This window comes from Lactuca serriola, chromosome 3 (genome assembly GCF_051521515.1).
Source record: "Lactuca serriola cultivar US96UC23 chromosome 3, Lser_US96UC23_V15, whole genome shotgun sequence".
Classification (NCBI taxonomy): domain Eukaryota; kingdom Viridiplantae; phylum Streptophyta; class Magnoliopsida; order Asterales; family Asteraceae; genus Lactuca; species Lactuca serriola.
The window spans coordinates 85641179-85646600 of record NC_136410.1 but is presented as its reverse complement, the minus strand read 5'-3'; positions in this window follow the sequence as shown (position 1 = coordinate 85646600).

Sequence of the window (5422 nt, the reverse complement as noted above, 5' to 3'; positions counted from 1 at the left end):
TATAATGTGGAAGATAAGTATTGTTTTGAAAACCATCTCATAACATAGAGTAGATAAACGAGATATCATGCCTCACCGAGAATATCTGGATATCCCAATCTTGCTATCTACCTGCCTTTCAACTTGACCTGCAACTAAAAACATAAGGTAGAAACTATAAACCTACGGATTAGTGAGTAATCACAACACTCATCCATTAAACCAATCGTATGCAATACACATAATAGCACATCATAACACATAATTGAAGTAATAAGGCACATATTACTTAGATTCTATCACATATAACTAAACACATACGTATGCTAACATTATGATCACTGGTCACAACTAGATTCCCTCACTTAAAAGGCCTTTCTATAGTTTCCCTGCATAGACCAACTTCCTCGAAGAGGCTTCACGCGGTCGACCATTCGTACACGGCCATATAGACTGAACAACTTGTAACATTTGATTCTAGGTATTTTCCTCTTTTGTCCTTGAAGTATAAAATATTTTTTGAAAATGGTCACCACGTATGCTGGGCGTACATTTGGGTACACTCAGTGTACATGCGTGCCTTGGATCGGGGAGCTTAGCCACGTATGTTGGGCATACATGGTGTATGCTAGGCGTACGTAGCCAAAGACCAAACCCTAATTTTTAGGGCATAATCATGTTGGATTGTGTGTCTAAGCCCATAAATATAATTGGTATCTGCTTGAATTGATAGTAGCACAGTCCTTTTGGGTTGCCTTCATACTAGCAACTAGACAAGATGATTAATTGAGAAAGATGAAGAATTTATTAATTTGATTATTAAATTGAAATAAATGATTTATTAATATATTATGGAAATAATATATTAATTAGAAATCATGTTATTTAATTAATATTTAATCATAAATTTAATTTGGAACTAATTTTGGGGTTAAAGGAATTAATTAAAGGTGCAAGGGTCATTTAGAAATTTATTGATAGTTGTGGATTTGGGCTCTTGGACCACCATAGAAGGGTTGGATGAAAACTTCTAGGGAGGCCCTAGAATTTTCGTCCAAGTCCTGAAGGATGGGAGTCCTTGGGTTTTTTAAGCCTTAAGATAAGGAATCAGGGTTTCCTACTTAAACCCTAGCTTTGGATCTAAGCTACCTTAACTATATAAGGAGCTATAACCCCTCTTGATTTCAGCTATGCACTCCTAACCATAAGAAGATCCGAATTATTGAAGCCTCCTCCTCTTCCCTCATATCATCCTCTTGCTTAGTGTGTTTGTGATCCATTAGAGGTGTTACACTTGTGACACATGCTCTCAAGAACAAGATCTTCAAGGAATTTAGTTTTATTACAATATAACAATTGAGGTATGTAATCTAACCCTAGTTTTGTTAATTTCGAAAATTATAGATGCCTCATAGGGTTTCTTGATTTGTGTTCAATACTTGTATGTTTAATAGAGAAAACATAGATCTAAACTTTCCAGGGTTGCATGCACACATAAGGATTGTCTGTTATGCTCAAAACCTATCAAAGCCATATTTAAGCAGCATTATGGCCTTTGGACACTCACCCTCATTACCTTCCACTGTTCTAAATGTCCCATTTAACCCTAGTTTATCCTTTTGAGAGTTCTTGAGCTTAGAAGTGACTTTTGTGGCTTTTTGGTGTGTTTTCAAGAAGAAGAACTTGGAGACCAAGCATTTATTGAGGTTGAGCTTCTAGATCCAGAGTCTTCATCAACTTAGGAAGCTTTTGAAGGTAAAAAGTTCTTACCTTGATGATTCATTTTGGTTGTTAAAGCTTAGGGCTTGTTTATGAGTTCATTTTGGTCCCATTGGTTCTTTTGTGGGTTTGGGAAACTCTAGAAGTTAGAAGTCTTAGATATCAATCCATTTGATGTTTTAGATGCATAAAAATGTTATCTTGGCGGTTGATATGAGTCCATGCAGAGCCGGTCCAAACATATATGGGGCCCATGGCGAAAAGAAAAAAAGGGCCCTTCAAAGACAAATATAATAAAGATTCAAAAAAATATCATTTACTCATCAATATACATGTGTTAAATTAGCAATAACAAGCAAACTAAATTGTTTATCTTTTGAGCTAATTTGAATTTAAACCAACTTTAGACCCTAAAAATCATTTAGATATATATATATATATATATATATATATATATATATATATACATATATAAACTACATAGCCCATAAAGTTTGGGCCCCCTAAAGTCGTGGGCCCTGGGTGGTTGCTCGGGTTGCCCACCGTTTGGACCGGCCCTGAGTCCATACATGAATTTAAGTACTTAATGTGATCCTTATTGGACAAAAATGAATGTTGGGTTCCATTAAGACATGCTAAGGCATAAAGTTGCCAACTTTATGTCTTAGAACCCCATAATGGTTGAGATCTAAAAGTTAGATTTAGTAGTTGTAAGGATTAAGCACCAAATGGCTTAAGGTGGTAAGCACCTCAATACGCTAAGCGTACCAAGGGGTACGCAACGCGTACTGGCATGCAGACGAGTATGACGTACTGAGCGTACACCCTTCAGTGGGCTTTTGGACTTTGTTTGGGATTTGGACTTTTGGTCCTTAGTTAGTTTGAGATTTGGCCTGTTTAGGGTAGTTGAACTTGAAAATTCTGTTAGTGGGGTTTAAGATGTATGAGTTAGGCATTGGGGCTCATTATTATGTTTTAGGCCAAGGTTGGTTAGCCCCATTATGGGAAAGGTAAATGGGCCTTTATCTTAGGAGTCTGGACTTGGGGCTTAGGCCCACGATTATGGTTTATATACTATCTCTGATTAGGTTAATTTGTGTATGTTTAGTGTGGGATCTTCCGGTTCGGTAGCGGAGCAGTTAGTTACTTATCAGCAGACTGAGGTGAGTTTTCTCACTATATCAATGGGTCGAAGGCACCAAGGCTGACCCATTATTTGTGATATAGGGTGTTAGCTATATTTGAGATATGTATATGAAAGACTAGGATTTCGCCCCTAGAAATTGTATGAAAGACAAGGATCTGACCCCTGGCAACTGTATAAAAGACCAGGATTTGGCCCCTAGCAAATGTAAGACCGGGATTTGGCCCTCGTCAGGAAATTGCTTGTAAGACTATGGTTTGGCCCATAACACTATCTTATTTATGTTTGGTATTTAGTACCTTGGGGAAACTCACTAAGCTTTTGCTTACAATTTGTATTTGTGGTTTCAAGTACTTCTGGTACTAAGGGGAAGGCCCGACTTGATGGCGCAACATTCACTCCTCATTGTTTTTCCACATTTTTGATATTGTTCTATGATGATTTGAAATTATTGTTATGTGATGGTTTTTGGAACAATGTGATGGTTGTAACTCTTGTTTTTAAAATAAAAAAATTTATATATCCTGGTTTTTGGGCTGTTACAAGTTGGTTTTAGAGCATTGGTTTGAGGGATTTGGGCACACTTTCGGGTGTGTCAGAACTCAAACTGAGGAAATGATAATCTTTTCAAAAGAAAAGAAATTGAAATTTTGAAAAAGATTCTTTAAATAAAGATGGGAGTGCAATGCGTGCAATTAGCTGAGCTCAAGTAAGTGTTTCCCAAGTGACCCATACTTATGTATTATGATTAGTATGCTTGTTATGTGAATTTCATGTTAGATTAGGGCTAAGGATACCTTCAAGAATCATATGATTGAACTGCTTGAATTATGTGATGCCTTATAGCTCGATAGAATTTGATGTCATGTATCACTTGGAATTGATATCGGCTCAGTTATTTGCTATGTGTATTCTTTCAAAGTTGTATATGCTTAGGATTGTATAGCCCTAGAATGATCGATTTGGCCTCATTTCCTATTCCATTTTTGGTTGTGGACTTAGGGTAGAATCTTCATTTGACAGTATAAGTGATCATATTTTGTGTACAACTTGCATGCATAGAGCAACCAACGGTGTTGATTGAGGTTCTTGGTACTACTAGTGGTGGGGGTTGAGAGTTCCTAGAAGAGTCTAGGATATGTATGCTGTGTAACATAGGTTATTCTTGGTTGTAGTGCGATAACTTAGAGGAATCATTATCTACCTTGAGGAGGTACATGTAGGTGTGGAAGGTACTATTGGGCCTGTACTATTGGAAGCAAAAGACCTGTACCAAAGACAAGTGTAGACATGGGGATCGTAAGGGTGCATGTGTGTTGCGAGATTCCCTCGAGTGTTTGATACTTGTTTATATCTTGTGTTTCAGTTTGAGGATGGTGGTCACTCGTTTGGGATCAGGAGGTACTGGTTCTAGCTCTAGACCGGGTTCAGGTTCTGGCTCTGGCTTAGAAATGATTGATGAGAGGTTGCATGAGCTTATTGCAGCCGAGGTTACTCGCAGTATTCTTGACGCTACCCCCGTGATTTTTGGTAACGTCAAGGACGGGATTTTGGAGCTCATGGAGGAATTCAAAACCAGCCTCCTTTACCTCTCCACTCTCTTAAGCCTCCTAGATTCTAGGGTTGGGTGTGAACCAATAGAGGCACAACATTTGTGGTGCTTGCTTCTAAGAGCTTTTGAAGAAGGAAATTACTAGTTATTTACTATAATAACTAAAAGGTATTTAACTCCTTAATCCTTTATGAATTCCGAAAATACCTAAGGTTTTTAGGGTTCTTATTTTGATGTTCTTAGTTATTGATTTAAATTAGAGAAAACATATATCCTATAGGTTGCACATGAACGTAAGCGTTGTGTTTTTCTGCCACATGTAATTTTATTGTTTGTATAAAACCTATCAGTGGTATCAGAGAGTAGCTTATTTTATGATAAAATGCATTAATTGTTGAATCTGATCAATTTGGGTTTATAGAAATTAAACCCTAAAGGCTTAAAATTTCTAAAAAGGCTATGGGATTCAAAAACCCTAGCTTCCTCCCCAATATTTCAAAATTTTGGTAGGTTATTAGGGTTTCCTTGTTAGATAATTATTAGTTTGTGAGTAAATTACACGACTGGTCCCTATGGTTTGGGGTAATTTGCGCACTTGGTCCCTAAATTATTTTTTTAACTTGGAAAGTCCCTACTGTTTGTTTTTGCTACGCGCTTGGTTCCTACTGTTTGTTTTTGTTACGCGATTGGTCCATCTCTTACCCAAAAAGACTATTATTTATATAGAAAAAAATTATTTTAGGTAAGGTAAGATGATGGGGGTTGGGGTTGGGGTGTGTTTATTTAAAATTTAAAAAAAAATCAAGGGAAAATAGTTTTTTTAAGTAGGAGAGGGACCAAGCATGTAACAAAGCAAACAGTAGGGACCTTCCGAGTTAAAAAAATAAGTTAAGGACCAAACGCGCAAATTACTCTAAACCATAGGGACCATTCGTGTAATTTAGTCTTAGTTTATTTGATAAATAGGATAATTAATAAAGTTGGTGTGTCCCTATACGTTATTTTTCGAAAGTTTGAGGGTAAGGGTC